The following is a 12,336-nucleotide window of genomic DNA, read 5'->3' on the forward strand; positions in this document are numbered from 1 at the left end:
TGAGGGTTGTTTTTTAGTAGATTTTTGTGTACTTATGTTGGGTATTCGAATCTAAGTGAGTTAGGAAGAAACTATCCGATTCTAGGCGAATTAGGATAAAAAATCAAAGATGAAAATTCGTCGAAATATTCTGGGGAGGGGCTGGGGCAGCGCACCCTGGAAGTGCGCCAAGATTTAGTCTCTGGAGTTTAGGGGCTGGCACCCCGCACCAACAGTGCGCCAGGATCGCCTGCCCCCACTCTTTTTTCACCGTTTGTCCTGTTTGAGTACCTTTAAAGTGTACCTTCACTCCTTTATGATTCTAACTACTCTAAACTACATTTAATCATCACAAGATCCTTCATATAATGAATCATAACTCTTGAATTTATAATTCAAATACAAAAAGAGTTAAGAGTAGAGTTTAAGAAAGTTTTTGAGTTAAATTGTGAATCCTTTGCGATCAACTATCGATTTGAGGTAAGTTTTGAGGAAGTAAGTATGAGAATGAGAAGATTCATACGCATGAGCTCTATATTATTATTTAGACCCTTGAGTTGAGTCGTTCATGCCCATAAATTCCGCATGAACTCCACAAATTGAGTAACTTTAAGAGGAGTAGTATCTTCCAAATTTTAACTTCTTGAGCATTAAGTTCTAATCCTTTTGAGATTATATTCCTACTTATGGGACTACTACATGTTACCCATGAAGTCTTTGAGTTGAGTTATTAATGCCCATAATTCTGCATGAACCCTTTGAGTTAAACATTCTTAAGATGAGTAATATCATTGAGTCCTTGAGTTCTGGAGTTGTTTAGTTCCGAGTATTGAGTTCTATATATGGTTATTGAAACCCTTGAATCGAGTCGTTCAAGTCCATAATTCGGCGTGAACTCTATTTGGAGAAGTCTTTTACAATTATTTATAATTTATTTTAAGACTTGAGTACTTGAGTATGAGGATGAGGAGAATTGAGTTTCATTTTTACAAAACTGAATATATGGGAACTAAGTATTCCCAATAGTAAATGTTTTTACATTTGAAACGAGAGGAAACATCGATTTCCAAATGAGTTCATGAGGAGTTTTGAGTATAATCTCTTTTTAAGGAAAACCTTTTGAGTAATAATCTCAAATTTTGAGGATGAGGAAATGTTTTTTAAACATATGAGCATGAGCTATAGTACTGGGAGTAGTATTGAGCACCGATATGGGGGAGACTTCAGGAAACTCACAGACCTCATAAACCATGTATGCCAACGTGGGTAGAAAGAGTCATACTTTTTAGACGATTCCTTATTGATTTTTAAGCATAGCTTAGTGAATCTACTTAGTTGAGGATGTCTTATACTCCGACAAGGTATCAGATAGTTCTGGCAGCGTGGGCGAGACGCTGTATCATCACATAACTCATAGTGATAATTGTCGGCTAGAGAATTTCCCAAATAAGAGTTATTATTGTATTTTTTACATACAATTGAGTTATTATTGTATCATTACATACAATTGAGTTATTACCTACTATTTTAAAAAGTTTTCCATATATTGCATCTTTTATTGTTGCTTTATTTTTGAGTATCTTTAAGTTGAGTATCTTGGGTTGAGTATTTTGAGTTGAGTATCTTGAGTTGAGTATTTTGAGTTAAGTATCTTGAGTTGAGTATCTTTGAGTTGAGTATCTTACCTTTGAGTTGAGTATCTTATCTTTGAGCTGAGTATCTTATCCTTGAGTTGAGTATCTTATCATTAAGGGGAGTTTGCGTTGAGTTGAGTGAGTTTGAGAAGAGGCAAATATGTTTCTTTTCTATCAATTCAAGCTTATGTTTATGCTTTAGAATTCCCCTTACATGCTCGTACATTCCATGTACTGATGCTATTTGGCCTGCATCTTTTTATGATGTAGATATACGTATTCAGGGTCATTAATAGACACTTCGTTGATACCATTTGCAGTTCCAGTTAACTATGGTGAGCCTCCTTGCTTTCGGTAGGTCCCACTTTTACTTTTAGTTTGTTAGGATGTCATGGGTCTTGTCCCGATAATCCTTTTGTAATAGTAGAGGCTTCATAAATAGTCTAAAGGTCGAATAGTCTATCATTATTTCCTTTGTTGTTGTAATGTTTGAGGTTCATGAGACATTTAACTAATACTTTTAAAACTATTTTCAGACAATTATTGGAGTTGAGTTTAATTAAGTTTTTGAAGTTTTATTTTTGCATCATGAGTTTTCATTTAGCTTGTGTAAGTCTTTTGCTGAGTAATGAGCCATGCCAAGGGTTCACTTGGGAACCAACAATGATTCCCAGCCACGTTCGGATGTAGGCTCGGGGCGTGACAAACTTGGTATCAGAGCACAGAGTTCAAGTGTTCTAGTGTGTCTATAAAGATGTGTCAGTAGGGTCTTGTTTATGGTTGTGAGGGCCCCATTTCTATAAACAAGTGACTACAAACATTTAAGAAAAGTTTTCCTTCTTTCATACTCTAAATCGTGCAGTAGAACTGTGTCATAAGGAATTTATTCTAACTCGTGCGTTCTCATATCCATTCGACCACCCCTTATAGTAGAGGTGGTTGAAAAGCAAAGTCAGTTCTTTATCTATGAGTTGCTCTTAGCAAAGATCTTGAGGAAGTCATGAGACTGTAGATGGGCTTGAGACGAGCATGTGAGTGAGTTAATAACCAGTGAGATTTGAAAGAATGCATCTATATTCATGTGAATCGTGCGTTTGAACTAAAAGTGAGTTGTACTCTCTTCCCTAAGCCTTGTTTCAACTGAGATCTTCATGAGGAAGTATGTTTAGAGCTTGGGTAATATTTTCACCTGAAAAGGTAGCATGAGTTACGAGATCATGAGCAGTAGTAGTGAAAGTGACCAGAGTTAGAGGAAGTAGCAGAAGTTTAGTCATCTAAGAAAGGGAGATGTTGTTTTGGCAAGCTATGGTACTATAGTCAGGCATCTAGTAAGTTATTAATGAAGAGTTTTCCCTTATGGGTAGACTATGAAGTTATGAGTTGTGAAGATTCCATGATAGGAGGTAGAGTAAGAGTTGCAAGTTAGGATGAGTTAGAGTATGTTTTAGCTAGAAATGAGTTTATGATGAGGTGTAATTGTGTCGGTAATGACCAAATGTAAGTGTTGAAGAGAAGAGAATGAGTATTCATGAGGCCATAGATCTAAGCTAGACTTATGAATTTTGAAGGGGGAAACCCCATGGTATTCCGAGGATGGTAGAATTATTTGAGAGGTAATGCGTAGTAAGTGAGTAAATTGTACTTAAGTTGTGAAATGGAAGGTGAAGGTAATCTATAGGTAGGTAGACTGAGAGTTAAGGATTGACTACTTGTCATGAGGTCTTAGTGGATGAGTGTTTATTAATTTGTATCTGGTAGTTGTAAGTTAGTACAGTAGGCGAGCAATCATACTGATATTCGGGTTTAGTAATAAACATTAAGCTTGAATTTTAGATGAGTGTCATGATCAAAATAATGGAAACATGGGGTGATGATGTTAGTATTGAGAGTTGATTTGGTAGATTTGACATAGAGTAGGTGAGGAATTGAGATGTTTGCTCCAATGAATATGAGTAGTACTAGTGAGAGATCCTAATATTTAGATAAGGGCAGTGAGGTGTGGCTAAGTCAAAAGAGTAACAAGAGCATTAAGAAGTGTGCCGAGATGGTATGTTACCAAATTAGTTTTCAATTAAGTTAATAATTTTCTGTGTGCCTAGATAGCATAATTGAGTTGTCAATGTGGAATATGTAACACCCCGTATTCAAAACAGACAAGAATGCAGATTTTTAGAAGTTGCAGGTGCAACTTACGGTCACCATCCACGGACCGTAGGTCAGACCACGGCCCGTGCTGGTGGACCGTGGTTCACCACTGCAACCCCTCCCCAAACCAGCTTAGAAAATTGGCTAAGTCTCGACCCACGGACAGACCCACGGTCCGTAGATCAGACCACGGTCCGTGGTCTGTGTCCGTGGATCAAGACCTCTTTTACCAGCCTCTGACACAAACTACGGTCGACCAGCACGGACCGTCATTCGATCCACGGTCCGTAGGTCTGACCGTAGATCGAAGGATAGCAGCCAGTTAGCTGAAAATTCTGATGGGTCAACTTCAGATGGTCATAACTTTTAGCACAAAATGAATTATGTTTCCCATGACCTATGGTTAGATAGATAATTGAATTACCTTTCCAATGCCACCGAGTTTGCTAAATTCCGACCTCCGAGTAAAAAGTTATGCCCGTTTTAGTGAAGACCTGTCGGGCAGACTCGAACTACGGACCCAATCTACGGACCGTAGATTGACCTACGGCCCGTAGGTCCAAACCGTCGGTCACTCCGACAGCAGTTAATTCAGGGGTCTTTTGGTCTTTTCCTATTTCGTTTAACCCCTAAGATACGTCGTTTAGACCCTAAATCATGAGGTTTTAATTAGTTTAAACCTAGAAACATAACTAGAACTTACCTAAGTCAAATTCATTAATCAAAACTTAGAAAAATTAGAAGCAAGAAGGGAGAAAAAGGTCAAGAACCCTAGTTCAAGAACGCAGCAAGGTTCCATCAGTTCCAGCCCCGAAATCGAAAGATTTCTCCGTGGAATTCGTCACCAGGTATGTGGGATTTCACTAGTGGGTTACTTTCCCCCATTAGGTCCCTAGAATTCAGTCAGATTCTTGATTCCATGATTATGAACAGACCTAGGGTTTCTAGAATTTGAACAGATCATCATGAATTAGTTATTTAAATGTTCCAAATCAGATTATCATGTTATTGCTCAGTTTCTCGCATGAATTTCAGAACCCTAGCTATGTATTTCTTTAGTTCTTGAATTACACATGCTAGGTCAGATATTTCAGTATTCAGTTTTACATGCCTCAGTTTATGAATGCATCATTATCAGATTAATTGTTGCATTCTCAGTTTGCATGTTCAGTTCGAGCTATCCAGTATTTACAGAAATTCAGTCATAACCAGTTAACTACTTAATTCATTGGGAGTAGCATAATACCGAGTTGGACTAGGGTTTCAGCGTACCCATATAGTCCCAGAACTACGAGCCACGTAGGTGTAAGTCCCCTCTGTGGGCAACATCAGTTTAGTGATCACGCCAGCATGCCTCTATACCTCTGGCAGGGTATATTGGGTCCTCTCGATGGGGCGTATACATCGGACTCCACATTTAGCTCATGTGGTTTTATGTCGGTTATTAGTAGCTCCCACAGTTCAGTCAGACTCTATTGCATTGACCACATTTACAGTTTATTCAGTATTCAGTCAGCATGTTATAAATTGGTCATTGCATTCAGTTAGCTCAGTATTTCAGTATCTATATCATGTTCAGATTATATCATTGCTCAGTATGCTTTGTTCAGTTATATGTTATTTCAGCTTTACTCCATCCTGCATGCTCAGTACCTTTCAAGTACTGACGCATACGTGCGCTACATCTTCTCGTGATGTAGGTTCAGGTTCTCAGCATCCAGATCACGCTTAGATCGATTCCCGATCTTCAGTTCAGCAGAATCAGTTGGTGAGTCCTCATTCTTCGGGGACAATAGTCATGAGTTTTCTTTTCAGTATTTTTAGTCTTTAGTTTCAGTTTTGCTAGATCTAGTTGGGGCATGTCCCAACATTTCTAGTCAGTTTAGAGGCTTATTTCAGACATAGTTAGATTCAGCTTAGTATTTGAGTTTGATATTTCTTTTGTATTAAACTCTCAGATTCGCTACATTCAGTTATAGTATATGGGTATTCCCCATCTTTTCAGATTTATTTATGAATTAGCTTCCGCATCAGTTTATTATCTTTAGTATGCTCATGATCATGCCAGCAGGGTTAGCTTGGGATCACTTGTGGTCCTAGGTCCCGTGTCCGCGTCTTGGGGGTAGCTTGGGGCGTGACAGAATAGGTCCATAGCTTTCAAATGTGAGCTTTAGACCTAAGGGGGAGATGATAAGATGAGACATCAAGTAAAGTGTTGAGAATAAGATAGTAATGAGTTCAAAAGAGTATGTGAGATATCTTTCGAGAGGTCATTTTAATAGTGAAATGATGTTAAAATGAGACGGTTAATGATCTTATCGTAATAATGATGGTGTGATAATTCCATCTAAGGTTATAAATGAGAAGAATGAGGTTGTACTATGAGAAATAGTTAAATGAGAGCCCTTCGTTGGTTCCGAGTAGTAATGCGAGAAATTCTAGTTGGCATGGCAGAGATGATAAGAGGATGAAAACTTCTTAAGGAGCTGGTTAGTAGGAGTCTATGGAGTTGTTAGAGTACTAAGCTTGAATGTGGTGTTGTTAAACATTAGGTGGCTCTTTATATGAGCCCAGTATTGATTAAATGTGGTTGTAAAGAGTAATACTCTTGGGATGAGATTCCCTATTGAAGTATAGAACCCGAACCTTAGGTTTTTGGGTTAAGTTTGAGCATAGTAAGAGCATACAATTAGCTAAGACCTTGGTAAGAGAAGTCATGTACCCATGTAAGACCTATGAGTTGCAGCCAATGAGGTATGGTAATAAGGAAAAGAAGAGCATAGTTGAGGAGTGTTGCTAAGCTTAACAACTAGCAGTCGCATTACCCCAGTCATGGTATTCCTATTCTTACTTCATGCCTAGACTTCCTTTGTTTCAGATGAAGTTAGAGTGAGACTATGTTCACAACAACACCATTCTTGAGTTGGGTGCTATAGAAAGTCCCAACTTCTTGTATGAATCAGTTCAGCCAATGTTAGAAGGCAAGTTAATGAGTCAGAGGAGATGTTAAGAGTAACCTCATTCCATACCCAGTTCAATCGTCATTCGAGGACGGATAATCCCAAAGGGGAGATAATGTAACACCTCAGAAATTTTTTGAGCTAAAACTCGAACCATTCTTTGTTGTGAGTAAGATCTTACCGAGAAATATAAATTTTCTTAAGTTCTAAGGCCACTAGATGTAGCACCTTAAGTTCCAATAAGAACTAAAGAGAATTCATTCAAGTCATTCGTAAGTTCTTTTAAGTTTTTGGTCTACTTAAAATGACCATATCTTTTAGTACATGATGAGTTAGGTGGACCTTAAGAAATCAAATGAAAGGCGTTGAAATCCTGTTTCCAACGCCACCAAGTTTGCTAAGTTTCAAGTTTGGATGAGGGAGATATGCCCGTTTGAAGTTAGCTTGTCCAGTTATGGGAAGTTACTCGAATTAGTGAGGGGTATTTTGGTATTTTCCTTACCCCTTCAGCTTAAAATGTTTTTAGTAATACTTTAGGGGTCTAAACTGATTTGGGTAATATTTTGTAATCCTAAATTACGCTTAAGGTTTTAGAGGAGAGTTCAAGAAGAGAAAAGAGGAGAACGATCAAGGTTTATTGCGAATCAAGGATTTGTTTTGTCAAATCGAGGTATGTAAGACCTCATAGTGTTGGGTTCATTCACCCACATGCCAATCATGTGATTTTAAATCCGTATTTTGTTCTTGAGGTTGAATGACTTGAGTTCTTGAAGAGTTCTTTAAGTTTCGTTCTTAAATCGTTATTGATGAGTTTGATAAGTTCTTGAGATGAATGTTAGGAGTTTGAGGATTGTTTTGAGTAGATTTTCGTGTACTTATGTCGGGTATTCAAATCTAAGTGAGTTAGGAAGAAATCATCCGATTCTAGGCGAATTAGGGACAAATATCGAAGAAGAAAATTCATCGAAATATTCTGGGGAGGGGCTAGGGCGGCTTCCCAGCAGTGTGCCATGATTTAGTCTCTGAAGTTTAGGGGCTGGCGCCCAATGCCAGCAGTGCGCCAGGGTCGTCTGCCCCACTCTTTTTCCATCGTTTGTCCCGTTTGAGTCCCTTTAAAGTGTACCTTCACTCCTTTATGATGCTAAATACTCCAAACTACATTTAATCATCACGGATCCTTCATATCATGAATCATAACTCTTGAATTCGCAATTCAAATTCAAGAAAGAGTTAAGAGTAGATTTCAAGAAAGTCTTTGAGTTAAATTGTGAATCTGTTGAGATCAACTATTGATTTGAGCTAAGTTTTGAGGAAATAGGTATGAAAATGAGAAGAGTCGTACACATGAGTTCTATATTGATATTTAGACCCTTGAGTAGAGTCGTTCATGCCCATAAATTTTGCATAAACTCCATAAATTGAGTATCTTTAAGAGGAGTAGTATATTTGAAGTTCTAAGTTCTTGAGCATTGAGTTCCTAATCCTTTTGAGATTATATTCCTACTTATGGGACTACTACATATTACCCATGAAGTCCTTAAGTTGAGTTGTTCATGCCCATAATTCTGCCTGAACCCTATGAGTTGGGCATTTTTAAGATGAGTAGTATCATTGAGTCAACCCTATGAGTTGGGCATTTTTAAGATGAGTAGTATCATTGAGTCCTTGAATTCTGGAGTTGTTGAGTTTCAAGTATTGAGTTCTATATATGGTTATTGAAACCCTTGAATCGAGTCGTTCATGTCCATAATTTGGCATGAACTCTATTTTGAGAAGTCTTTTACAATTATTCATAATATATTTTAAGACTTGAGTACTTGAGTATGAGGATGAGGAGAGTTGGGTTTCATTTTTTTAAAAATGAATATATGGGAACTAAGTATTCCAAGAGTAAATGTTTTTACATTTGAAACGAGAGGAAATATCGATTTCCAAATGAGTTCATGAGGAGGTTTGAGTATAATCTCTTTTAAGGGAAACCTTTTGAGTAATAATATCAAAGTTTGATGATGAAGAAGTGTTTTTTAAACATATGAGCATGAGCTATATTATTGGGAGTAGTATTGAGCACCGATATGAGGGAGAGTTTATACAACTCACAACCCCCATAAACCATGTATGCCAACGTGGGTAGAAAGGGTCATACTTTTTAGATGATTCCTTATTGATTTTTAAGCATAGCTTAGTGGATCCACTTAGTTTAAGATGTATTATACTCCAGCAAGGAATAAGATAGTTCTGGCAGTGTGGGCGAGACGCTGTGTCATCACATAGCTCATAATGATGGTTGTTGGTTAGAGAATCTCCCAAATAAGAGTTATTATTGTATTTTTACATACAATTGAGTTATTATTGTATATTTACATACAATTGAGGTAGTACCTACTGTTTGAAAAAGCTTTCCATATATTGCATCTTTTATTGTTGCTTTATTTTGAGTATCTTTGAGTTGAGTATCTTGAGTTGAGTATTGTCACGACCCAAGGCTAGGCCCTAGATGCGACATGGCGTACTCAACCCCGAAGGGGTCTTATACAAGCCTCATAGCTCATTCATTGCATAGACAATAGAAATAGTACGTAATTTAAAACTTTTTATTTAAAACCATACGATTCAAAGCACTCAAAATACTCATTAAAAGCTTTCAAAAGGCACAACGGAAGTCTGAGTCTCACACAACCATCTTAGACACAATCTCCAAAACATAAGTAGGGACAAGGCCCTTTACAATCAAACAACTACTAAATGTCTATTACATGAAGAGATGAAACATAAGAGTTCTTGTCCTCGAATCCATGAGGACATACCAAGTCTTGGAAGAAATTCTATCCAAGCACTTCAAATCCCAGCTAGAATCAATCACTTGCCGGGACCTACACTTGTAGTAAAAATAAGAGAAATATGGGTTAGCACACAAAAATGTACCAAATATGATGACCATGCAAAAACATGCTTTAAAAGGGACATTTGGTTGGAAACAATGCATTATGCCACTTTTTAGAAATATCATGTACAATAGCATAAGAGACATACAATACAAGTATAATCATCATACAAGTCATATTATCACATTTGAACAATATGAACATGTAAACTATTACCTTTTCCTTAGATCTTCACTTCAAGTAACCCTCATGCTATACCTTATGCAATGTATGGATAGCGTCCCATACCACCATCCACTCCAAGGCACCACATTAAAGTCACCTAAAGTGAACTTACCATTCCTTCCTTTTCACCTTTACACAATATCCATACATAAGATACATAACATTTCATAAGGCATGACAAGGGAAAATAACTCATAATATAACCCAAGCATAGCATGCATTTCACATTAAGCATTTAAGAGTCAACATTCTTCAATTACTTTATTTAGAGGACCTTCATACATTAGTCATTAAGCCTTAGAGAACTCACTATGACCCTATCAAATCCTACTCGTGCAATGTCTATATGGCATCTAATACTACCACCTACACTTCATAGAACCTCTCAAGAAACCATAATGCACATCTCATATGATGGGAATAAGTGTTTAACTGACATAGACCATGCAAGCTAGACATGGAATCCGATGTCATATAGCCCCACACCATAAAAAGGTTTTCCACTTGCCTAAGGTAGAACGGTAACATTAGCTCGGATGGAATCCACTAGATAATATCCTATGTGGGCACATAGTTATGGGATAAGAAGATGTTCCTTGGAACTCTAACCTAATATTGGGAGAGTTTCCATCTAACCATATCCACTCGGTGCTTAGACTACATTCTCATAGATTATTTCATTCACATTACATTAGTGTACTAGAGAGGAATGCCATAGGCCTATCAATCCATGATACATCATTACCCAAGGAAGGAATGCTATAAGACTATAGATCCATGGTACATTCAAGGATAGCTTTAGAATCCTCATGAAAAGAATGCCATAAGCCTATTGATTCATAGTTCCTCATTACATGCTTATACTCATGAAAGGAATGCCATAAGCCTATCGATTCATGGTACATTGACTCACTAGGAAAAGAATGATATAAGCCTATTGATTCTAGAGTCTTCTTTACATTAGATCATTCATGAAAAGAATGCCTTAAGCCTATCAATTCATATCCATCAAGTAAAGACATATTCATTACTCATATATGAAAGGAATGCCATAGCCTATCGATTCATATTCATCAAGTCGAGACACATTCATTATACAAGAAAAGGATGCATGAGCCTACCAATTCTAGATTCAACATTCACCATAGAAATCCTTCACATTCTAGCATCATCATTCATGAGTGTCAAATTGAGAAGTAACCTTTCAATAATAACATATTTGCATGATATACACGATCATCATTCTATCATTGAAACCACATGCATATCCTTCACATCATAATCATACATAGTAATTAAACACCTCCACCTTTCAAGTGGATCAACATCTCTAACACAATTCTACTACAACAAGTAATTAGGCCAAACTTGCCCTTTCAAGGCCATAACCACAAATCCTCAATTCACCAACAATTCACCATAATTAGGCATAAATGGTGATACAATTCAATAACCCAAAGCAATTTAGACATATTCCAATCATAAGCTTTCATAATCAACAAACCCACTTTATAAAGGCACAATTTAGGAATTGAGAGAAATCATGGGTCCATGGAGTATTTTCATCATAAATCATCAATTAAACATCAATAAAATCATTATATGACATAGAAACCATTTTAAATTGTTTGAAGAAAGAACCCATGAGATTGAGTAAAACCCTAGGTTTTTCATGAACTTTAAAACTTTGAAACACTTCTTTGAAATTGAATCTAGGGTGAAATCTAACCCTAGATGAATGATCACCATACCTTTACTAAGATTCCCCAAGAAATTTGATGAAGAAACGCCTTGAATCCAAACCCTAACTGTCACTTCTTCTTCTTCCTTGAGTTAGAGAGAAATATTGAGAGAATAAGAACTTCTTTGGGTTTTAGAGGAATAAGGAGTTAATGAATTATTTTAGGACTTAAAACTATATATACTAGTGATATAAACCATTTAAAATCAACCCCACACTTTAATTAAATAAAATGAAATAACTTAAAAGCCCTTAATTTGGGCAGCCCCGTCAGGGACCACACCCACTGGTACGGGTCGTGAGGGGCACCACGGCTCCTAGTGGTGTCCATGGTCCCCTAGGCAGTGTGCGTCCCAACCTTGCCAAGCCCTCCAAGGCCTAAGGAAAGATCACAGAAGCTCCCACGATCCGTGGTTAAGGCCACGAGTCGTGGTGATGCTCGTGATCATGGACGCAGTAGCTTGGCCAAAGTGCCTTGCTTGCCTTGAGCATAAGTGAGCTTCACGGCCATTTTGATGGACTGTTTAGGGTACCACGGCTCGCAGAGGAGCCCGTGGTCTTTGAGGCAGTAGCCTCCTCAACTTTGCACAACCCTCATCAAGCTAAGGCAACCCCACGAGCCTTCCCATGGCCAGTGGCTATGACCACGAGTCGGGAAGTGGCTCGTTAAGGGGTGCTTTGGCTTGGCAACTTTCTAGGGCTTACTGCCTAGCCACCACGGGTCATGGTGACCACCACGGGTCGTGAAGACCCTCGTGGTCTAGGGA

The sequence above is a fragment of the Solanum verrucosum genome, unplaced genomic scaffold (genome assembly GCF_900185275.1).
Source record: "Solanum verrucosum unplaced genomic scaffold, falcon-dt-bn FXZP01000297.1, whole genome shotgun sequence".
Classification (NCBI taxonomy): domain Eukaryota; kingdom Viridiplantae; phylum Streptophyta; class Magnoliopsida; order Solanales; family Solanaceae; genus Solanum; species Solanum verrucosum.